Genomic DNA, 25,032 nt, shown 5'->3' with positions numbered 1-25,032 from the left:
TCAATGACATTTCCCCACCATCTCGATTCCTGGGCTTTATCCCTGCCTCTGGGGCGGTTTGCTGTTTTTTAGAACAGGAGTCAGGACTGGTGGCTTCTCTTTCTGGCTCTGCCACTGCCTTGCTGTGTAGGCCTTTGGGTAGGTCACTTCCCTTCTCTGGTCCTCAGGCTCCTCCCCATCTGTCCAATGCGAAAAGGGACAGTTCTCGAAACTCTGGGCAGTTGTGAGCCTGAGTGAGATAAGGGGCGTTAAAACCCTCTGTGAAGGAGAAAGAGGAGTTTCACGGTGTTTAGCACCAAGGAATTCTAAAGTTTGCTAAAATATCTAGTCTGCAGAAACAAGAAATTATTGGAACCAAACTTTTTAACCACTGCCTTTTTTAAAGCCCATTCAGAGATGTGAGTCCCTGTCTCTTAGGTACCTGGGGTTCTTTGCCAGCAGGAGAGAAGAGGTTCCTGCCTCTGTTTTTGTGGCCTTAACAAACCCGGTGTTGTGCCCCAGTTCTTGTCTGAGATCCCTGAAAAAGAACATCTTCCCATCCATGAACAAGACAGGACCTATCTTTAAAAGGGGAACAAAGAGAACCCTGGGACTTACAGACTAGCTAGCCTCACTTCCATAGCTGGAGAGATATTGGAATACATTATTAAACACTCAGTTTGTCAGCAGCACCTACAGGATAATTTAGTTCTTAGGACTAGTGAGCATGGATTTGTCAAGAATAAATCATTCCAAACCAGTCCTCTTTCCTTCTTTGGCAGGGTTCCGGGCCTAGTGGAGGTTGTAAACAGTAGATGGGATCTATCTTGGTGTTACTAAGGCTTTTGACACAGTCCCATAGGACATTCTCACAAGCAAATGAGGGAAATGTGGTCTAGTTGTCATCAGTGTAATGTGGGTGCAGAGCTGGTTGAAAGCCCAGACTCCAAGAGCCCTTCTCCAGGTTTGGCTGTCCAACGGAGAGGGTGTAACTAGTGGGTCTGGCAGGGATCAGTCTGGGGTCCGGTACTGTTCAATATTTTCATTACTGATTTGGAAAATGGAGTGGAGAGCATGCTTCTAAAATTTGCAAATTACACCAAGCACTTTGGAGCACAGGACTGGAATTCAAAATGCCCTTAACAAATTAGAAAATTGGTCTTCTTGAGCCAAATTCCATGGCTTGGCCCCTCTCCCTGGACTGGGCTGAAGTGAAACCCCAGAGCCAAACACTCCACCTCCTGGGCAGTGCGCTCCGACCTTGAATGGTCAGATGCTGCTTAGCACTGTCAGAGCAGCTTTGGCTGGGGGATTCTCCCAGCACTTTCCAATAGCAGGAAAGTATTAAATCCCCATTTGACTGCTGGGGACAGAGCCCTAGAATGGGGAGCAACTTGCCCAAAGTCCCACAGGAAAAGGAAAACAACCAGCAGTGGAACCGATAGGAAACCCAGCAATGGAACTCAGGAGTCCTGACTCCCAATCCCCTGGTCCAGTCACTCCAGTGGAGCACACTCCCTCTCAAAGGCAGGGGGAGCGGCCATGATGGCCTGCTTGTAATTGCCAGCTGTGGGAGGGAGTGTGCAGTAGTGGTTAGCGAAGGGGCCTGGAAAGAAGGACTGCTGGGTCCCATCCATATTTCTGACACTTGGTGTGACCCTGAGCCAGTAGCTTCCCCTCCCCAGGCCTGTTTCTCATCAGTAGGGTTGGGGTTGCAGTCCCGACAGCCCAGGGGAGTTGGGAGGCTCCAGGAATGTGTGTAAAGTGCTGGGATGTCAGGATCCTGGAGGCACTGTTACCCCTGCACTAGGGTGATGTTCTGCACCCCCTGCTACTGGCCAAGTTTCTCCTTTCCCTTTCAGTAAGACAGACTCTTGTTTTCCCAGTCAGCCGATCGCCCAGTGTCATCACCCTGCCTGCTGGCTGGGCAGGGTGACTCCTCAGGTCACCACCCCCCTCTCCAGCCTGCCTTGGGCTTGGAGAGTGAGGAGAAGGGCGAGGGATGACACTGAACATCCTCCATCCATCACTCCGTCACCAGAGCAACTGAGTGGCATTAAGGTTCCTCGGTGGCGTCCCCTGTCTGTCTGGGGAGAGACAGAAAGAGGGGGAGAGAATCTCTCCCAAAGGAGATTGGATTTGCAAACAGCCCCCAGGAGCCCCTCACTCTCAGACCAGGGAGGGGCTTCTCCAGAGCCATCTCCGGTGTGTTTGGCAAGGTCCCAGCAATGGGGCTCCCAGCCCTTCCCTTGTGGGAGACTGTTCCCCAGGCTGAGAGTCTCTGAGCTGGGCCAGACCCGGTGAGCTGCTGAGCATGGAAATCAATGGGAATCGAGGGGGCCCTGGCCTTACTTTTGAAGTGGGGAATGTTTTCCCAGGAGAAGTCTGGACTCCTAGGTTCTGTTCTTTCTCTAGCCTGGGTGGTGGGGGGCGGGGAGAGTGTGAGTGTGTCCTGGGCTGGCAGGAGGGAGCTGCTTGTCCAAAGTGACAGATGGTCTTTGTGACTGACCCCAGTGCTCGAAAAGGACTAGACTCCCCGGTTCTTGCAGCCCCAGGCATGACGAGGGGGAACGTTGAGGGGGAGCAGATCATGCAATGAACTCCTGCCAGTGTGTGTAGCTTGCACTCCCTGCACCCCTGTGTGGGGAGGAGGAGCTGCTCTGGCTGGGGCAGGGATGCGGAGCGACCAAAAAGGCTGGTTAGTGAGAGGCTGCCTTGACTGCAGACTCATGCCTGCTCCCCGCTCGGTTCCAGGATGGCCGGGCTCCTGAGGATGTTCAGGAAGAAGGCTCTGCCTGAGGGAAGCATCTGCCATCTTCCCCGAGAGCGGAGCAGCCCCTCCGTCCCCACTGGCGGGGAAGGAGCTCTCAACTGGGCCAGGAGGTGGAAGTGCCCTGCCTTCTGGAAAAGGAAACCTCCCGGCGCAGGCTCCAGGGCTTGTTGTGGGGGCAGCAGCGGCCCCATTAGCCCAGCCCCGATTTCCAGCAGGAGGCATTGCCCTGCCCGGTCAGTGAGGACCTTCCAAACTTCCCAGGGCAGGAAGTGGAGGATCCCTCTCCCAGCCCCAGCACCTCGGCCCGCTCCCCATGGGACAGCAGCAGCGCCTGGGACTCGGACAGCAGCGAGGCCAACAGACGCTTCTGCTTTGTTCCAGGTGAGGAGCCAGGCTGGGCTCAGGGAGGGGTGAGGAGGGGGCTGAGAACACCCTGGGCCCAGGCCCTTGAGCAGTGCTATGGGAGCGGGTCCCCAGCTCCGGGGTCTGGCCTGAGCCACTGAAACCCACTGACACTAGATGCTGCCACTTTAATCCTTGGTGCTCCATTGGGTGGTGGGGGGGGGGGGAAGGCACCTCCCAGGGGGTCCAAGACAGTGGAGGGGGGTCTCTTTGCTATGGACTCCTTAAGGAGTTGGGGGCTGATGACACTGCGGCTACTTGGAATCAAATACATTTGAGATACAAGTACATAGCCCATATTCATAACTTCAGATACAAAAATGGTTCACACATACAGCCAGCATAATTATAACCAGCAAATCATAACCTTGTCATAGACACCTCACACGCCAATCTTTGCACAATATTTGCTGTACATATATAACAGTGGTGGCAACAATGATCTCTACGGTCCCAGTTCATATTAATAACATCACAGAAGGCTATAGAGAAGTGGGAGGGAGGCGTCTTCCAGTTAGCGTGTCTCATCCGTTTCTCCCTTACCGCTTGGGCCGAGGTGGGAAGGGAACGAAACGTGCCCAGCTGAAGGTTTTGTGCTCGGCCTTGAAGATTAAGCCTGACCCCCCAGCATGGCTAGGTCGGGGTTGTCCTGGGCTCGGTGTGGGGTGGGAGGGCTCAGCTGGGAGAAGGGGCAGACGAGGGGATTTTGTCTCTGATAGATAAGGGCTTTGTCAGCAGAAAGCTGTAGGTCACATGCTGGGGGTGACAGTGGGGTTTGAGCTGGGGTAGCAACAGCAGGGGACCAATGTGTGTGTGTGGTGTGTGTGTGTGGAGGAGATTCACTTGGTAAAAATGAAACTGCCAAGCCGCTCCCTCTGCTGGAGCAAAAGCCTCTCATTTATCTCAACACACGGATTGGGTCTGAATTTTTCTACTGAAATTTGGAGACAATAAAACTCATCCCTCTGTTGGCCAGAAACCAAAGCTAGACCTCCCCCGCTGTAGCTGTGACTTCTGCTCCCGAACCACGAATGTGCTGACTCTTGTGAGACATTTCTCTGCACAATACTGCTGCTAATCCAGTTATTGACTCCAGGAAACAGTTTCCTTACCCTGGCTCTGTGTGTCACTGGTTTCTATAGCAAAGATCAGTCCCTGGTGCTGTGGTCCAGACATTCTCATTCACATCAAGCTTCAAGTTCAGAATCATTTCCTATTCCCGCTCTGTGGGAGGGGAGACTTTTAAAGACGCTCTCTGTGCAACTGCACATGGCTAAGCAAAGAGAACAAACCCCAAATCCCCCCTGTGCTTTGGGAGGCAGGTTTGCTATGGGGATTCTGTAGTTCAGATGACTTCATGCCGGGGTATTGTGATTCTTTGCCAGTTTCTCTGGCATTAGGGCAGTTTTGTGCTCACAGCTGTGATGGCCGAGTGGTTAAGGCATTGGAGTTGAAATCCAATAGGGTTCCCCTGCACAGGTTTGAATCCTGCTCACAGCGAGGCCTGTGTTTTAGCCAGTCTCTCACCCGGGTAATACCTCTGTACAACCCCCTGAGATGCTCTCAATTCTCTCCCCACCCCAAGTAAATCCTGTTCTGCTCCTTTCATAGAGACGCCTGGGACACCACCTCACACTGTGTCCCTGAGGAGTCAGGCAAACTCTCAGTGCCAGTGTTTTCCCTACACCCCCCCTGAATTTTCCCAACACCCCCCCCCCCCCAGTTTTGTGAGCTAGTTACATACCAATTTAGTGACTGTTTGGAAATCTGAATTTAAACTGAAACATTAATACACACTTTAAAAACTTATACAGTGTATGATAAAAGATGTGTATCTGAAAAAGTATAATAGATTTGAAAAGTATGAACATAGACTAGCTTCCTTGCTTCCTTATACAGCTGTTTTTTATGATGCCAGTGCATTCATTTGGGTGATGTTGGCCAACCTAATAATTTCAAATGATGATTTGTAAGTAAAGTCTAAATGAGTTCTCCCTGACAGCTAGTGATGAGCTGGGGGCTAAGGCTTCAGGGCCAAATTATATTTACATTCACACCTAATCTACCTAGGTATCCAGCAAACAGCTGTGTTGTCCAAGTGATAGATTTTGGCTGGGGTTGGGTTACAAACCACTTGAATGTGTGGGGAAGGGGGGATGAAATGTTGTTCTTATTGTATGAGTAAAGGGCAGTAGAACTGTACTTAGCCTGTGATGATTTGAAGGCATCAAGAGAGAGGGTGGGGACCTGTCCCTCTCCACTGTTTAAAGACAGAGCTGATTAGGCTCCATAGATAGTCTTTTGTTCTGTTAAGTGACCACTGCAGCTGAAATCACTGACAATCAGGTCTAAGTGCTTAGTCCTGTTGTGGGGACAGTGTTCCTGTGGGTACAGTGTTTTTGTGTAAGAGACAGCCCAGACTGCTGTCTCTTACACAAGTGTGTCTCTTGCTGTTGAGCAGGGGGTTGGACTAGATGACCTCCTGAGGTCCCTTCCAACCCTGAGATTCTGTGATTCTATGATTCTATGACTGCACTAGCAGCGAGGTTCCCACACTGAGAGCTCAGCTGAAGTCACTGAGAGCTGGTGGAACCTCAAGAGACCAACTTGCAGAGGTCACAGTGGTAGGTGACAGCAGAAGGTGACTGTGCTGGGCCATTGGCAACAGCGGTGGAGTGAACGGTGGCACAACGAACAGCCGTGGCCAGAGTGAACTGTGCCTTTTTGTTCCCCACCTGGAAGGTGTACTCACGTTAAAGCACCTCTGAACTCTGAGTCTCCACTGACCAAGGACAACACCGGTGAGTGGAGTGCGGTGCAGGGAAAAGTGAGGAGCATGTTAAATAAACATTTGTTTGTTGGACTATATTTTAGTCACTTTGCTCCAGAATGCTAGATTTGTGACTGGGAATGGAAACTTATATAAATATGTTTCCCAGTAGGCCAAGATTTTTAAAATGCAGTATTTGCCAAGATTGTTATCTCACATTGTTGCTGTCTTGGGAGGTCATTATGTTGGGGAGTTTCTGTACTAAACATTTTTATTATAATTGATTTTTACATAAGAATGGTCATACTGGGTCAGACCAATGGTCCATATAGCCCAGTACCCTGTCTTACAACAGTGGTCAAGGCCAGGTGCTTCAGAGGGAATGAACAGAACAGGTCATCATCAAGTGATCCACCCCCTGTTGCCCATTCCCAGCTTCTGGCAAACAGGCTAGGGACACTCAGAGCATGGTGTTGCATCCCTCTCATCCTGGCTAATAGCCACAGATAGACCTGTTCTCCAGGAATTTATCTAGTTCTTTTTAAAATCCTGTTATAGTTTTGGTCTTCACAGCATCCCCTGGCAAAGAGTTCCCTGGATTGACTTTATATTGTGTGAAGAAATACTTCCTTTTCTTTTTTTAAAACCTGCTGCCTATTAATTTCATTGGGTGACTGCTAGTTCTTGCGTTATGTGAAGGATTAAATAAAATTTCCTTATTCACTTTCTTCGCACCAGTCAAGATTTTGTAGACCTCTATCATATCCCCATTAGTCATCTCTTTTCTAAGCTGAAAATTCCCAGTCACTTTAATCTCTCCTCCTGTTTCATACCCCTCATCATTTTAGTTGCCCATCTCTGTACCTTTTCCAATTCCAATATATATTTTTTTAGGATGGGTGACCGGATCTACACACAGTATTCAAGGTGTGCACGTACCATGGATTTATATAGAGGCAATATGATATTTTCTGTCTTATTATCTATCCCTTTCTTAATGATTCCCAACATTGTTTGCTTTTGTGACTTGCTGCACATGGAGTGGATGTTTTCAGAGATCTATCCACAATGACTCCAAGATCTCTTCCTTGAGTGTTAACAGCTAATTCAGATGCCATCATTTTGTATGTATAGTTGAGATTGCTTTCCAATGTGCATTACTTTGCATTTATCAACATTGAATTTAATTTGCCATTTTGTTGCCCAGTCACCCAGTTTTGTGAGATCCCTGTGTATCAAGGATACCACTATTTATCTCTCGCCATTCTGAAAACTGATAATTTATTCCTACCCTTTGTTTCCCATCTTTTAACCAGTTACTGATCCATGAGAGGATCTTCCCTCTTACCCCATGATGGCTTACTTTTCAAAAGTCAATTTAAATTAAATACATTTTTTTTAAATTATATATTTTTTTAGAAATCTAGATCTGTTATGTGTTTTGGTGTAACTTGCGTTATTCTTATGTTAAATTTGCATTATCCTAACAAAACATTTACTTTATTCACTTTTTTCACATCAGTCAAGGTTTTACAGACCTCTAGCATATCCCCCCTTAGTCGTCTCTTTTCTAAGCTGAAAATTCCCAGTCATTTTAATTTCTTCTCCTGTTTCATACCCCTAATCATTTTAGTTGCCCATCTCTGTACCTTTTGCATTTCCAGTATGTCTTTTTTGGGATGGGGGTAACCAGATCTGCACACAGTATTCAAGGTATACATGTGCCATGGATTTATATAGAGGCAATATGATATTTTCTGTCTTCTTATCTATCCCTTTCTTAAAAAAGCAAAGGTTTCAGAGTAGCAGCCGCGTTAGTCTGTATTGCAAAAAGAACATAAGCTTTTGTGGGCTACATCCGATGAAGTGGACTGTAGCCCACGAAAGCTTATGCTCAAATAAATTTGTTAGTCTCTAAGGTGCAGCGGCACAGGAGGCAGCAAACAGGGCTGCCAACAGGGGAGTTAGCGTGGGAGTTGGCAGGGGGAGGTGGAAGGGGAGGCCCCGCGCCCCCCAGGGAAGAACACCAAGCGGAGCCAAGACAGCAGCAGCCAGCAGCCATGAGCCAAGCAGCAGAGGACACACCGAGGATGAGAGCATGCAGCAGCTGCGGTATGTACCTGGTCCTAGCAGGGGACCCAGAACAGTACTATATATGCATGAAGTGTCGCCTAATAGAGCTGCTGGAGGAAAAGATCCAGGGCCTAGAGCTGCAGGTGGAAACCCTGATAGAGAACAGAAGGGGGTTTGAGAGGCTGATGGAGCAATGGCAAGCAGTAACTGAGGGGGAACGCCCAGGGGCACAGGGGGGAGCAGGGGCTGAGGCCAAGGAAGGGGGACCACCAGAGAAGGAAGATGGGCGGTGGAAGCATGTGACCGTGAGAAGCAGGCCAAGGAAAAGGAGAGCCAGTGAGGGGGAAATTGAGCTAAGGAACAGGTTTGAAGGTTTGGAGAATGAAGAAGGGGTACAGCAAGTGGTAACTGACAGTGAGAGGCCAAAGAAAAAGAGGCGAGCAGCCAGTCCCATAGATAAAGGGGAGGAGTCGATGGAAGTAGCACCAAGTTTGGGCCCAGGGGAGATACAGGATGGCTTAAGGGGAACCACAAGGGATGATAGGAATGGAAGGAGCTTGCGACCAGGGGGAACGGGGGATAGGTTAGAGGACCGTGCTGTCCCCAGGCGAAGGCAGGTCTACGTGATTGGGGATTCCATACTGCGAAGGTTGGACAGGCCTGTGACCAGGGCCGATCCGGAGAACAGAAGGGTGTGCTGTCTACCGGGTGCTAAAATACGGGATGTGGACCTGAGGTTGAAAAGGATCCTAAGAGGAGCGGGTAAGAACCCTTTGATCATCCTTCATGTGGGAACGAATGACACGGCTAGATTCTCGCTAGACAGGATCAAGGGAGACTATGCCAGGTTGGGTAAGACGCTCAAAGAAATTGAGGCTCAGGTGATCTTCAGTGGGATTCTACCTGTCCCTAGGGAAGGGCGCCAAAGGGGTGAGAGGATCGTGATGGTTAATAGTTGGCTGAGGGAGTGGTGTTACAAGGAGGGCTTTGGGATGTATGGGCACTGGGAGGCTTTTGGGGACAGACAACTGTTCTCAAGGGATGGGCTCCACCTAAGTAGGGAAGGAAGTAGACTTCTAGGAGGGAGGCTGGCTCATCTGATTAAAAGAGCTTTAAACTAGACACTGGGGGGAGACGGTCGGGAGAGGTCCTGGTGCTCTCCACGCCAAATTTTCACATTGGGAGTGAGGACAACAAGATAACAGATATAGCCAGAGGGGGGCAGTTAAGTGTAAGGAAGAGTGGGGGGACAGATTCTAGATCTACAAGTCATACTGGAAGTACTGTGTCCCTACCGAGTTGGGTAAAAAGAGTGAGAGGAGCCCAACAGGAAAGATTAGGATGTTTGTTCACCAATGCGAGAAGCTTAGGTAACAAAATGGAGGAACTGGAGCTCCTGGTCCGGGAATTGAAACCAGATATCGTAGGAATAACAGAAACATGGTGGAACGGTAGCCATGACTGGAGTACAGGTATGGAAGGGTATGTGCTGTTTAGGAAAGACCGATGCAAAGGTAAAGGTGGGGGAGTAGCACTGTATATCAATAATGAGGTAAAATGTAATGAGATAACTAGCGCTGCAATGGACAATACAGTCTGTTTGGGCAATGGTCACATTGGGGAAGAAAACTACCAGAGCCTCATCCAGGATAGTGATTGGGGTGTGCTATAGACCGCCGGGATCTAGCTTAGAGATGGATAGGGAGCTCTTTAATGTTTTTAAGGAGGTAAACACTAATAGGAACTGCTTGATCATGGGGGACTTTAACTTCCCGGATATAGATTGGGAAACAAATGCTAGTAATAATAATAGGGCTCAGCTTTTCCTAGACATGATAGCTAATGAATTCCTTCATCAAGTGGTTGCTGAACCGACGAGGGGGGATGCCATTTTAGATTTGATTTTGGTGAGTAACGAGGACCTTGTTGAGGACATTGTTGTAGGGGACAACCTTGGCTCGAGTGATCATGAGCTAATTCGTTTCCAAATAAATGGGAGGATAATCAATAGTGCATCTGAGACTAGGGTGTATGATTTCAAAAGGGCTAATTTTACTAAATTAAGGCGACTAGTTAGGAAGTGGACTGGGCTAACATATTTAGGGATCTAAGGGCAGATGACGCCTGGGGTTACTTCAAGTTGAAGTTGCAGGAGTTGTCAGAGGCATGTATCCCGAGAAGGGGGAAACGGCTCGTAGGTAGCAGTTTTAGACCGAGCTGGATGAGCAAGCGACTTAGAGGGGTCATTAAGAAAAAGCAGAAAGCGTACCAGGAGTGGAAAATGGGAGGGATCAGCAAGGAAACCTACCTTATTGAGGTCAGAGGGTGCAGGGAAGCTGTGAGAAAGGCAAAGCGACGAGTGGAGATGGATCTAGCGAAGGATTAAAACCAATAGCAAACGGTTTTTAGCCATATAAATAGGAAGAAAACCAAGAAAGAAGAAGTGGGACCGCTTAAAACTTTAAATGGAGTGGAGATTAGGGATAATCTTGGAATGGCACAATATCTGAACGAATACTTTGCCTCTGTCTTTAATGAGGCTAATGAAGGGCTAATGAATAGTGATAGAGGACCGATGGGAATGAAGATATGGGGTAGACATTACGGTAGCTGAGGTAGAAGCCAAACTGGAACAGCTTAACGGAAGTAAATCGGGGGCCCGGATAATCTTCATCCTAGAATATTAAGGAATTGGCGAGGATATTGCTAGCCCGTTAGCGACAATCTTTAATAAATCCCTAAATTCGGGATTGTACCGACTGACTGGAGATTAGCTAATGTAGTTCCTATATTCAAGAAGGGGAAAAAAGTGACCGGGAATTATAGGCCTGTTAGTCTAACATCTGTAGTATGCAAAGTCATGGAAAAATCTTAAAAGAGAGAATGGTTCGGGCATGAGGCAGATGGCAACTGGGATAGATTACAGCATGGATTTACGAAAGGTAGATCGTGCCAAACCAACTTGATCTCCTTCTTTGAGAGAGTAACAGATTTTTTAGACAAGGGAAATGCGGTGGATCTCATATATCTGGATTTCAGTAAGGCGTTTGATACGGTACCGCATGAAGAATTACTGGTTAAATTGGAAAAGATGGAGATCGAAGTGAAAATCCAGAGGTGGATAAGGAGCTGGTTAAAGGGACGACTGCAGAGGGTAGTATTGAAGGGGAACTGTCCGGTTGGAGGGGTTACCAGTGGAGTTCCTCAAGGCTCGGTTTTGGGTCCGATTTTATTCAATCTATTTATTGCTGACCTGGGAACCAAGAGTAGGAGTGGGCTGATAAAGTTTGCGGATGACACCAAGTTGGGGGGTATTGTCAATTCGGAAGAGGATCGGGATATTCTCCAGGGAGATTTGGATGACCTTGTAAACTGGAGTATTAGTAACAGGATGAAATTCAATAGTGAGAAGTGTAAGGTTATGCATTTAGGGATGTCTAACAAGAACTTTAGTTATAAGCTGGGGACGCACCAGTTGGAAGTAACGGAGGAGGAGAAGGACCTAGGAGTCCTGGTTGATCGCAAGATGACTATGAGTAGGCAATGTGATGTGGCCGTTAAAGAAGCTAATGCGGTCTTGGGTTGCATTAGGCGAGGTATTTCTAGTAGGGATAAGGAGGTGCTAGTCCCGTTATATAAGGCGCTGGTGAGACCTCATTTGGAGTATTGTGTGCAGTTTTGGTCTCCCATGTTTAAGAAGGATGAATTCAAACTAGAACGGGTACAAAGAAGGGCCACTAGAATGATCCGAGGAATGGAAGGCCTTTCGTATGAAAGGAGACTTGAGGAGCTCGGTTTGTTTTCCTTAACCAAAAGAAGGATGAGAGGAGATATGATTACACTCTTTAAATATATCAGAGGATAAATACCAGGGAAGGAGAAGAATTATTTCAGCTCAGTGCTAATGTGGACACGAGGACGAACGGATATAAACTGTCAGTCAGGAAATTCAGGCTTGAAATTAGACGAAGGTTTCTAACCATCAGGGGAGTGCAATACTGGAACAGTCTACCGAGGGAAACAGTGGGGGCGAAGGACCTCCACGACTTTAAGATTAAGCTAGATAAGTTTATGGAGGGGATGGTATGATAGGATAACGGGCTTAGTCAATAGGTCAATTATGTGCCTGGTATGATGTAACCTTTTCCAGAGGGTTTGGCTGGAGAGTCTTGCCCGCATGCTCGGGGTTCAGCTGACCGCCATATTTGGGGTCGGGAAGGAATTTTCCTCCAGGGAAGATTGGCTATGGCCCTGGAGGTTTTTCGCCTTCCTCCGAAGCATGGGGCAGGGTTCACTTGCTAAGGAGTGGGTGGATCGGCTTATGTGGCCTGCATCTTGCAGGAGGTCAGACTAGATGATCATAATGGTCCCTTCTGATCTTGAATTCTATGATCATAGTGCCACAAGTACTCCTGTTCTTTTTAAAAAGGCAAACAGAACGTTGGGAATCACTGACTGCCACTGCACACTGAGTGGATGTTTTCAGAGAACTATCCACAATAACTGCAAGATCTTTCTTGAGTGTTAACAGCTAATTCAGACTCCTTCATTTTGTATGTATAGTTGAGATTGTTTTCCAATGTACATTACTTTGCATTTATCAACATTAAATTTCATCTGCCATTTTTGTTGCCTAGTCACTCAGTTTTATGAGATCCCTTTGTAATTCTTCACAGTCTGTCTGGGACTTAACTATCTTGAATAGTTTTGTATCATCTGCAAATTTTGCCACCTCACTGTTTACCCATTTTTCCAGATCATTTATGAATATGTTGAACAGCGCTGGTCCCAGTACTGACCCCTCAGGGATACCACTATTTATCTCTCTCCATTCTGAAATCTGATAATTTATTCCTACCCTTTGTTTCCCATTTTTTAACCAGATACTGATCCATGAGAGGACTTTCCTCTTACCCCATGGTGGCTTACTTTTCAAAAGTCAATTTAAATTAAATACTTTTTTTTAAATGTATATTTTTTTAGAAATCTAGACCTTTTATGTGTTTTGGTGTAACTTGCATTATTCTTATGTTAAAATTTGCATAATCCTAACAAAACATTTACTTTATTCAGATCTCTTTTATATATCTCATTGGTCCTGACACCCCCCCCTGTAAATTTGAACACCCCCCCTAATTTCAATTCCTGGGGAAATCACTGCTCAGCACCTTTAGCCTCTGCCACTCACCTAGTGCCCCATAGATCAGCCATAGCCCTGGTTCTGCTCCTCTCTCTTGATTGTGAAAGGAGCTGATTCAGCGACTCCATGGGTGCTACTGGGCTGCAGAACCAACAGAGAAAAAATAAAAGGTGCTCACTGGGGTGCTGGAGGGGTGAGGAGCAGAGAGAGGATGAGGGTGGGGAGGGAGAGGAATGGGGCAGGAAGGTGCAGGCCAGGAAGAGATGGGACAGGGGTGGGGGCTTGGTGAAAAGGGGGGGATTTGTCCTGGGCCCTGCACCCCTCTAGGGCCGGCTCTGAAGGGAAGCACTGTGACAATACAACTGACCAGCATTGTGGGGGAGACTGAGGGAGATCCGCAGTCACCAGGTCTCTTCTCTCCCCCAAGGTGAGCCAGACACTGCTCTCTCCTGGCTCTCACTCTAGCAGCTGGCTCTGGGGCTGGCAGGGGCGTTGATGTCTGCACAGACTCTCAGCTGCCAGGCCGGAAGGGGCACTTGGGACCTTACCAGACTGGCTCAGTGAAGACGAGGGGTTGACAGAGCAATACAGATGCTCTCCAGAGCACGGAGCAGCATCCGGCCATGCAGCCAGGCAATGAGCATTTCCCACAGCCTGGAGGTGAGGGGGAGGCGGCAGCTGCTGTTCCAGCTCCTGGGGGACAGGCCCTGTCAGCCAACAGACAATTCTTACTCACCACAGCTAAGGGCGCCGGGTTCCTCCTGTCGGAGAAAAACTCAGTTCTCGCTTTTTCGTTTGGGTGCAGCAAAATCAAATACTTTATTATTTCTCCAGTAATTACAATGGAGGGAGAGAGTGCCCTAGGACACAGGGTCGCCCCAGTCCCGGACAGGTCTCTCAACTGGTAAACAATTACAGCAAGCATTTATACCTTTGTTACAGACAATAACTAGCAATAATACAGACGATAATGAGCAACAACTGCATTTTGTTTATACATAAGCCATCCTGCTATCTTATTTTTCTCACTCCTAGAAGACACCAGTCTGCATATTTGGTTACAAGTTGCAAGGTCGTAATAACTTTTTACACAGTTCTTTGCCTCTCGCCTCACACCATCCTCGCTTCTGCAAGTCTCACGTCATTAGGGTTACAGTGTGGCCTGACTCTTGCTAACTGACTGACATGCATTAAGATCCCCTTCAAATCCTTGTTAATTCTTTCCCTGCTTCCACACTCCGGTGGGGGTGTGGAGCAGCTGTTCGTTTTCCTGTTCGCACTCCTCTGCAGTGTGAAAATCGGGGATGGGAGGCAGAAGCCCCACTTCCCTCCCGAAATGACGCCCAGTGGGGGATGCCAGGACAACAGGGTGGGATGGCAGGTGGTGGCCAGACTCTCACCGCCAGGGTCTAGTCTAGCTCAGGGTCCAGCTCAACTTCCTCCCCGCGCCACTGGCCCCCAGTCCCCCACTAGGGCAGGAACAGGGTGAAGCAGCAAGTCAAGCTGAGCAAGGCAGGCAAAAGCGAGTCTTGTCTTCATGGGCCGCTCACAATGACGTCCTTTTTTGTCTACAACAGCTGCAAAAACCTCCCGGAGAGAAAAGCAACAGGCCAAAATCTTTCCCTACAGTTGCCAAAGTAGCTCAGTTGGGAGAGCGTTAGACTGAAGATCTAAAGGTCCCTGAGTCAATCCCAGGCTTTGGCAGGCCCTTTCATCCCTCTTTGTACAGTGGGGGCTTGTTTTCTGGGAGCACAGCGGTGCCTGCATCCAAGGTGAGTCCCTTAGTTTGGGGTCTGCAGTAGGAAAAGATACTGTGGGCTTCTGCCCCTAGTTGGCTGGCCTGACCTTTAACATTGAGAGACGGGAGCTGTCTCTCCTACATGAGTTATTGGTGGACCCAATATGGCAGGAAGAGAGTGAGGCAGGGTGGCCCTCAGGAATGGTGCCAGAGGGGGTGCTGGGCAGTGAGAGGCAGGAATAGGGGATGAAAACTCCTCTGTGCAGCTGAACGAGGGCAGTACCAGGGAAGGGGCATCCGTGAAAATGGCTGTGTGGAAGGTGGAAGGGATTTGGGGGCCCAGGAGGAGGCACTTGATGTCCAGTGCCTTGGAGCAGCTGGACTTGGACATGGTGGGTGTTCAGGAAATGCACATTAACAACTCTAGGGTAGCTCGATGGGCAGAGGGTGATTGGTGGAAGGGCCCATCTCTCTGGTCCTCTTGGCCAGTGAAGAATGATGGGGTTGCAGTCTTGTTCTTCACATTCATGGTATGAGTACAGAAGGGGCTCGAGCTCAGACCAGGGAGGGCATTACAGGTGGACTTTGTGCTCTGCAGCACTATGGCTATATTAGTTTGTATGGTCCCCAGGCATAAAAGGAAAGTTCTTTGGAAGGAACTGGCTCCCTTCCTCTGGACCGCACGGTGTTTGGTGTCAGGGCGAGATTTCAGTTGTTGCAGCCGGCCTGAGGACTGCTGGTCCTGTTTTCCCAACCGTCAGAGGAAACTCTTCTATGATGAGCACTACCTGGTGTAGGTCTGTAGTGAGGTTGGCTAAGAGGACGTGTCTCTCCGTAGTGGAACCAGTGGAGGGCGGGTGGTAGCCTCCTATTCCTCTGACCAGAGCTCACACCAGCCGCAGAGGGGATACACCTTTCTACGGGGACAGGCCAGGAGTCGCACTGACTGGATTTATGTGAAGGAGAGCACGTTGACAACCCAGTGCAGGGTGGTGCCAATGGACTGTTCGAATCACGCAGCTCTCACCGTGAGCTCAATGTGGGCAATTCCCTGACCCACGGCAGAGGATACTGGAAGCTGAACATCCAGAGCTTGCAAGATAAAGAGGGAGGGGGGGCGAGGCCTGGCGTTGTTGGCAGAACAGGAAAGCATCAGAGGGTCCTATGGCAACCAGGGGGATTGGTGGGAGTCCGCGAGGGAGGAGTTGGCGGCTTTGTTCCGGCAGTCAGGTAACATTAAAGAAACCAATGGTGCCAAGTCCTGCAGCGGATCAAACGACAGCCGTCCGAGTTCCAGGAGATGAGGCTTCAGCTGGCCGATTTGAGCGGGAGCACCAAGTGAAGGGAGGGGCGGCCTCCCCTGACATTTTTGTGGCCTGCAGGGAATGGAGAGAAAGCAGGGGGATGCGGGGACTCAGGGCAGGACCCGCTGAGCCGATAGTGCAGGACTATAGTCGCTGGAGGAGGAGAGAGAGTCTTGCGAGAGAAAGCCGCTGGAGGGAAGCAATAAGTGCAGAGTGCAAACCAGCCAATTGAGAGTCACAGGGGTCTAGAAAATGAAAAAGTAGAAGGTCCCATGGTGTAATGGGCAGTACTCTGGACTCTGAATCCTGGAATCTGACTTCAAATCTGAGTGGGACCTCCTGGAGATACGTTGGTTTCTTGCAAAGCCCTGGAGCTCAATGTGCTGGGTATCCTCTTTATCGGTGAACTAGAGTGATTTTTTTCCCCTCCTGCTGGGTGACTGATGCCCACTGGAGATAGGTCTTTGGTCCAGCTGGTTCAATGGATTGGCCACTATAGGTTGGGGTCCTAGAACTTAAGAGCCTGGCTAGAGATTCCTGTGGGTTGACCATACAGTTGTTTCTCGCTGCTTCACCTGAAGTCCACAACTTTGGTCCCTGCAGCTGCCACACTCTTCCTCTTGCCCAGATGGCATTTAAAGGAAGGAGTTTCAGGGCCAGGCTTCATAGTCAGGGCTAGGCAGAAGGGAGAAAGAGTCCCAGACTGGAGCCCAGCCCACCTCTCCTCCTCTGGGCACCTAGAGCAGAGGCGGCTGATGCTGACAGCTCCAAGGGAAGGCTTATAAGCCACAGAGGAACTGAGGGCAGGGCAAGAGGAGGGGAGAACCATGCCTATGTGTGGCCAGCAGACAGCCACAAAGACACCTGGCCAGCCTGCTCCCTGGCATGCCGAACCCCTACTGAAGGCCACCCACAGACCAGCATCACAAGGTGGTAGGAAAGCAGGACCAGCCCCGCAGTGGGGCCTCTGACCGTTCCCACTCAAGGGGGATCCTTTTGGCAGTGGGGCTGCAGATATTTCCCCCAAGAGGCTTTCTCCCAGCTGCTGAGAAACACAGAAGTACCAGGTGTTTGTTCTTGCGATGAAAGGGGTTAATACGTTTAGGCAGCCTGGCTAGCTCAGCTGGCTGCACCTCTGGCTCTTACTCTGAAGGTTAAAGTAACAATTCCCTGTTTGGGTGCTTGGGGCTCCTCTGCAACAGTACAACACACAATCTGCTTAAGCCCCCACCCAGTAACCTGGGGAAACTAACCCTGGCCACTGGGTGCCTCTAAGAGGCGATACTTTCCCCACTCACATGCACTGAGTGTAGAAAAGAAACTTTAATAAAAAGGAGGAAAATCACCTTGTTATTAACTTGGGAAAACACCACAATCAGGATTAATAACACAACACTATGAGCAAAACACCCGCCCCACAGGGCTCTGGGCAGTGGCCTTTGCCTCGGGCTCTTAAATCCAGACACCAAAAGCTCTTTGAATGTGCCCCTCCCTTCACTGCACTTCACTCACAGCTGCTGTCCTGGGTCAGTGAAAACCCAGAGTTCACCTCTCACCTCCTGGGGGGAAAGCCCCTTTCTCCCTCCGCTGTCTGGCCACATTGCTGGTCACTTGCTGTTCCACCCTGTCCCCGCTCTGCTGGCCACCCTCTCTCCTCTGGGACGTCTTGTGGTCCCACCAGGAGCAGGGCAGGCTCCCTTAAAGCAGGGCCGCCCAGAGGATTCGGGGGCCTGGGGCAAAGAGGGGGAGCAGACATAAAAAAGGTGCCACCCCCTGTCGTGCTTGTACTCACTGGGTGGCACTCCGAGTCTTCAGTGGTGGCGGGTCCTTCACTCGCTCCCCGTCTTTGGCAGCACTCAGGGCCGTCCTCAGGATTTATGGGGCCCTACGCAGTGTTATTAAACTGGTGTCCCTATGCCGGATGGCAGCCCAAGCTCACAGCCTGGTGCGGGAGGGGGAGGAGGGACGAGACAGCAAAGGATAATGAGATGCCCGGCCTGCCTCACGGTGGCGGAGAGTCACAGTTCCCCGCAGACTAGAGATCCCCATACCCTCTCCCTCATGCAGAATGGACATGAAGAAAGTACCTAATTAAAAGCACTAAAATTTGGGAATAAAAAATGTCAGTCACAGGTTTTTTGATATGCCCTGAAGTTTGTCAGAGATTTATTTGCAAAAACTTCGTAGTAGGGGTGAGTCAGCTGTCCTGCTGAATACAACATTACATATAATGGAATAGATGATGCAGCTCTTCTCTGTTCTACATTTTTTTAATCAGTATTTCTAAGCTGAATTTATATTTTAAATGTACTCAAACCTTAAGCCAGCATTCCAGATTACTACATATTTAACTCACTGAAACAAAGACATTTTAAATTAATCAGAGAGGTTTAGTGTGTTCATAACAATGTTCATTGCTTTTAGAAAAAGGGAACAGTAATTTAGTTTGTGATCTCCATAACAATAGACATGTTTATGAAATTGCACCAACTTTAAAAAAATATGTTTCCAAAGATTTTAGGTATAACAAGGATTTTATGTCTTACTAAGGTACTGATTTTGCTGAAGGGTTCTCTTAAAACTAGTTCATTGGATAGTCAGAATTAAAGAAAAGGAAACTCTTTGTCCAGCTATCTGGAAGGGAAGGATTGTTGTCCCTTTAAGGGCTCGCTGCAGTGGAGAGTGGGGGGAGAGGCAGTGAAGGGATGGACAGAAAGGACAGGAAGACTTGGAAGCACTTTTTTTTTTAACTATAGTAATTAAAATGTGTATTTTAGATAAGGGGGGGTCTTTTGAAGGATTTATTTAAAAAACTGTATATCTGAAGATCCACACATTTAAGGCTAAAGATGATTGTGCATTTAAAACTCTGTGCAAGCATTTTTAGAAATGTGATTTTATAATCTTCACCAGCTCACTAATAAAATATTTTTAAAGCAAATTTTAAACTAAGGTCCTGTAGACTGACATGTTCTGTGTAAATATTACATTAATGCACAACTGGTTTTGTCAGTAAAGTCAGAAACTGACAGTATAAAAATTTATTTGGGCATAAGCTTTCGTGGGCATCTGATGAAGTGGGTTCTAGCCCACAAAAGCTTATGCCCAAATAATTTGTTAGTCTCTAAGGGTATGTCTACACTACAAGACTATTTCGAATCAACTTAAGTCGAATTTGTGGAATCGACCTTATGAAGTCGAATTTGTGTATCCACACTAAAAACACTAATTCGACTGTGTGAGTCCACAGTAACGGGGCCAGCGTCGAATTTGGAAGCGGTGCACTGTGGGAAGCTATCCCACAGTTCCCGCACTCCCCGCTGCCCATTGAAATTCTGGGATTTCCTCCCAATGCATGCTGGGGGAAAAATGTGTCGAGGGTGGTTTTGGGTAACTGTCATCATTGAACCGTCAATCACGCCCTCCCTCCCTCCCTCCCCGAAAGCGCCTGCGGGCAATCTGTTCATGCACTTTTCTGCTCAGTGACAGCACGGGCACCACAACACTGCGAGCACGGAGCCTGCGGCAGTTATGGCCGTTGTCAACTCCTCGCACTTTATCGTCCACCTCTTCCACAGTCAGCTGCTGAGAAATAGGGCTACTTTTCAATGGTGCTGCGAGCACTGGTGGACCATGGGGGACGTTTTACCAACATCAACGTCGGGTGGCCAGGCAAAGTTCATGACGCGCGTGTTTTCAGGAACTCTGCTCTGTTTAGACGCCTGCAGGAAGGTAGTTTCTTCCCGGACCACAAAATAACTCTTGGGGATGTGCAGATGCCTATAGTGATCCTCGGGGACCCAGCCTACCCGCTAATGCCCTGCCTCGTGAAGCCCTATGCAGGCACCTTGCACAGCGACAAGGAACTCTTCAAGTAGCAGCGAGCAGCGTACCCTGTGACTGTTCAGTTTCTTTACAGAGAAGCTGAACCTGCCCCTGTTTCTTTACCAAGTTACTGTTGACCAGCATCTGCAGTTACATACCCCGTCCACCCCGCTTCCCCCACTTCCAACACACGTTTAAAAATAAAATACATGTTCCACTGTAACTTTACAAAGGTTTCTTTATTGATGACTTTGCATTAAAGGGTTGAAACTGGGACGCAGACTGTGCTGGGTAGGGTGTGCGGTGATGTAAAGACCACCTCTAAACTCGAGGCATGACAGGGTCCTGCTCCCAGAGCGGTCTGCAGTGCCAGACTGGTTGTTTCAATGGAGCCTGCCATCCCTCCTTTTTGGGACTCTGTGTGTGGGGGCTATGTGGCCTTGTGGCGGGGGAGGATGGATACAGATTCCTCTGCTGCGTGGCTCTGTGGTCCAGGACAGGGACCGTTGCATGAGATCTGTAACCCCCCTCCCCCACTACAAAGTCACGTACCCCCCCCCCCCACACACACAACCTGCAAACCACCTCCCATACTGACCAGGGTGCCTACTGACTGCACTGTGTGTGTGACCTGCTGCTGATCCTGCCCTCGTCTCTGTACCCTGCTAAAGGTGACTGTCCTATGCAATACCCTACCCCCTTCCCCACCCACCCCTTCAAACGCAGCGTTGTGTAAAAAAGCATGACGGAAACAGTAATTAACAGCAAAGTATTTTTAATAATTAACCAGACAGTCAGGGGATGAAACTGGGATTGGGGGTAGGGTGAGTCAGGAAGAGAAGGAATTCTCAAAAATTACGGTATGAGAGCTTTTGGGTACTTGAGCACTCTGCTGGGGTGCAGTGACAGTTTTCAGGGCCCGTGGCGCCACTCCTTCTGGTTACTTTAGGTGACGGGAGGTATGGGACTTTGTGGTGGGGGAGGGCCGTTGCAGATACACTGCAGGGGGGCTCTGTCCTCCTGGCTGCGGTCCTGCAGAACATCCACAAGGCGCCGGAGTGTGTCCGTTTGCTCCCTCATTAGTCCAAGCAGCGTTTGAGTCGCCTGCTTGTCTTCCTCACGCCACCTCTCCTCCCGTTCGCTGTGTGAGCACTGCTGCTGAGAGAGGGTCTCCCTCCACTGGCTCTGCTGGTCCGCCTCAGCTCGGGAGCACCCCATAACTTCAGCGATCATCTCATCCCGTGTCTTTCTCTTTCGCCGCCTAATCTTTGCCAGCCTCTGTGAGGGGGATGTTGTGGCAGGTCTGGAGACAGTCGAAGCTGTGTGATGGGAAAGAGGGAGTGAATTCCTTGCAAAGATACATTTCTGCGAACAATGAACACAGTCTAGTCTGTGTCTGTGAACAACACCATGCACAGCACCTATCTCGTCCGCATTCCTGCAGCAGGCAATCCGGAAAGCATAAACTCTGCCCCTGTTCTACCCCATCACAGTGTCCCCCGACCCTTGCACTTCTGGGTTGAGATCCCAGTGCGTGATGGTGCAAATTTCATTGTCGCGGGTGGTTCTGGGTAAATGTAGTCAGTCATTCCTTCCTCCGGGAAAGCAATGCCAGACAATCATTTCGAGCCCGTTTTCCTTGGATTGCCCTGGCATACGCCATAGCGTGGCAACCATGGAGCCTGTTTTGCCTTTTGTCACTGTCACCGTATGTGTACTAGATGCCGCGGACAGAGGCGATTCAGCAGCGCTACACAGCAGCATTCATTTGCTTTTGCATGACAGCAGAGATGGTTATCAGCCATATTGCACCATCAACCACGCCAATGTAAATTGGCAAGGTGATGACGGGTAGCTGTCCTATTGCACTACACCTTCTGCTGCTGTCATAAGTGCCCCTGGCCGAGATCGGCCGGGGGCGCAAAAGACAAAACTGGGAATGACTCCCCAAGTCAATCCCTCCTTTATGGTATCTAAAAATAGAAACAGTCCCGCCTAGAATATGGGGTAACTGTACTAGGGTTTTAGTGTATCAGAGAACTACAGAGCACAGCTGCTCTGTGTCAGATCCCACAGGAATGACGAGCTGTGTGCCATTCATAGGGGGTGCCCCTGCAACAACCCTACCTGTTGCTTCCCTCCTCCTCCAGCCTTCCTGGGCTACCGTTGTAGTGTCCCCCCATTTGTATGCTGAAGTAATAAGGAATGCAGGAATAAGAAACAGTGACTTGTTAGGGAAATGAAATGAGGGTAAGGCAGCCTCCAGCTGCTATGATAGTCCAGGCATTACAGAATCTTTTCTTTACACATGAAGGGCAGGGGCTGATGGAGCTCAGCCCCCTGTTGCTATGATGAAGACGGTTAGCAGGCCATCTACTTATGGGCTGATGATGAGGACAGGTAGCAGTCCTATTGCACTACATCATCTACTGCAAGGCTGATGATGAGGACGGGTACCAATCATTTTGCACCATCAGTCACCCATGAGGCAGGGGAGGGGGGGCGAGGATGCTACCGTAGCGTGCTGCAGCATCGCGTCTACCAGCAGCATTCAGTACACATAGGGTGACATTTACAAGAGTCAAGAGATGATTTCTTTCCCTTTTCCTTCTGGGGGTGGGGGGTGGCTGTACATTGACGAGCTATGCCCTGAACCACCGCGGACCCTGTGTTTGACCCTAGAAGCATTTGGAGCTCAGCCAAGAATGCAAATGATTTTTGGACACAGCGGGAACTGTGGGATAGCTTGCGTCCTCAGCCCCCACCCCTTCCCTCCATGAGCGTCCATTTGATTCTTTGGCTTCCCGTTACGCTTGTCACGCAGCAGCGTGCTGACTCTGCTACGCCGTCTGTCCGGAGATTTTTTTAAAATACTTTGGACCAGGCGTAACATTACGGTAATTTTCCTAATTAGATGCAGGAGTCGCCAAGCGAGATCACCCTGAGGAGGGTCACTGAAGGAGACAGAGAGCGCATGCTGCGTGAAAGCCAGCACAAACCAGGGGCCTATGCAGCCGTGCTCGGGGAGGCAATGCTCCCTGAGTACCTCATGAAAGCCTGGCACGGAAAGCTGTGCTACCACGGAGCACCCAATAAGGCAGCTCTCCCCAGGAACCTCCTGTGGAGGCTTTTCGATTACCTCCAGGAGAGCTTCGTGGAGATCTCCCAGGAGGATTTCTGATGTATCCCCATATATATAGAGACCTCCTTTTCACATACTTCAGATTCCTGTTATATTAAGAATAAAAGTTTACATGTTTAAAGCACTTACCGAGTGATCCTTCCCCTGATTCAGGGTCCGGGTTAACGGCCGGGGAGGGTTGGTAGGGGCTCTCCGTGAGGGTGATGAAGAGATCCTGGCTGTCAGGGAAACCAGCGTTGTAAGCGCTGTCACCTGCCTCGTCCTCCACAAACCCTTCCTCATCTTCCCCGTCCGCGAACATCGCCGAGGAACTGGCCGTCGACACTGTCCCATCATCAGAGTCCATGGTCACTGGTGGGGCAGTGGTGGCAGGCTCCATAGCGTCCGTTTGCCGCTTTGATTTTTTGGTAGCCTTGTCTGGGGTCCTTGATTTTCACGCGGCACTGCGTTGCATCCCGCCTGTATCCTCTGTCTCTCATGGCTTTGGAGACCTTCTCGTAGGTCTTTGCATTCCGTTTTTTGGAGCGCAGCTCCGAAAGCACAGACTCCTCGCCCCACACACTGATCAGATCCAAGACTTCCCGGTCAGTCTATGCTGGGTCCCTCTTTCTATTCAGAGATTACATGAACTCCTCTGCTAGAGAGCTCTGCATTGCTGCCGGTGCTGCTGAGCTCGCCCCGATGTCCAACCATGAAATGAGATTCAAACTGTCCAGACAGGAAAAGGAATTCAAATTTTCCTGGGACTTTTCCTGTGTGGCTGGTCAGAACATCGAAGCTCGGACTGCTGTCCAGAGCGTCAACAGAGTGGTGCACTGTGGGATAGCTCCCGAAGCTACTAAGTTCGATTTGCATCCACACCTAGCCTAATTCGAGCTAGCCATGTCGAATTTAGCGCTACTCCCCTTGTCGGGGAGGAGTACAGAAGTCGAACTAAAGAGCCCTCTATGTCGAATTAAATGGCTTCCTGGTGTGGACGGGTGCACGGTTAATTCGAATTAACGCTGCTAAATTCGAATTAAAGTCCTAGTGTAGACCAGGCCTAAGGTGCCACAAGGACTCGTCCTTGTTTTTGCTGATACAGGGTATGGCTACACTTGCAACTTCAAAGCGCTGCCGCGGGAGCGATCCCGCGGCAGCGCTTTGAAATGCGAGTGTGGTCACGGCGCCAGCGCTGGGAGAGAGCACTGCAGGTACTCCACCTCCCCGTGGGGATTAGCTTACAGCGCTGGGAGCCGCGCTCCCAGCGCTGGGGCACTGTTTACACTGGCGCTTTGCAGCGCTGTAACTTGCTGCGCTCAGGGGGGTGTTTTTTCACACCCCTGAGCGAGAAAGTTGCAGCGCTGTAAAGCGCCAGTGTAGCCAAGGCCACAGACTAACAGGACTACCACTCTGAAACCTGTCAGCATATACCTGGGGGTTGGCAAATGCCTGTTAAATGGCTTCATTACCCTTTGAATGGCTCTTTAACAGTTTCAATGTTGTGCTAATAGGTCTGGCAGGCTGGAGGCTTTTTCACTTTTAACTACTAGATTCCCTCCCAAGGAAGACTCACCAGGCTAGAGCAGCCACCTGTGGGAGCCTGCAGGAAGGGTAAGATCAGGGATAGAAAAACAAGCAGGGTGGACACTAAGACCCAGTGGTGCCTCAAATTTTCAGGTGCCCTACGCACAGGAGCAGCGTCAGGGTTTCTGACAGCCTAGGCAGAATTCAGGGGGCGGCATTTTGTGCGCTCCCCACGGGATGCGCAGGAGCTTCCGGTTCCACTCCCATCGCACCGCCGAAGAAGGACCCTCCGCCGAAATGCCGCAGGCAACAGCGGCAATCATTGAGCTGCTCAATTGCCTGCCACTGTTTTCCGTGGCACGTCGGCAGAAGGTCCTTCT

At 49.6% G+C, this 25,032-nt stretch overlaps 1 non-coding gene across 1 annotated transcript; it reads left to right on the top strand.

The window, feature by feature from the left end:
- Nucleotides 1-4,572: 4,572 nt before the first annotated feature.
- Nucleotides 4,573-4,654, top strand: TRNAS-UGA. Its single transcript has one exon. It is a non-coding gene; the product is annotated as a tRNA-Ser (tRNA).
- Nucleotides 4,655-25,032: the final 20,378 nt, after the last annotated feature.

The sequence above is a fragment of the Mauremys reevesii genome, linkage group 1 (assembly GCF_016161935.1).
Source record: "Mauremys reevesii isolate NIE-2019 linkage group 1, ASM1616193v1, whole genome shotgun sequence".
Lineage (NCBI taxonomy): Eukaryota > Metazoa > Chordata > Testudines > Geoemydidae > Mauremys > Mauremys reevesii.
This window is presented reverse-complemented; position numbering and strand designations above follow the sequence as displayed.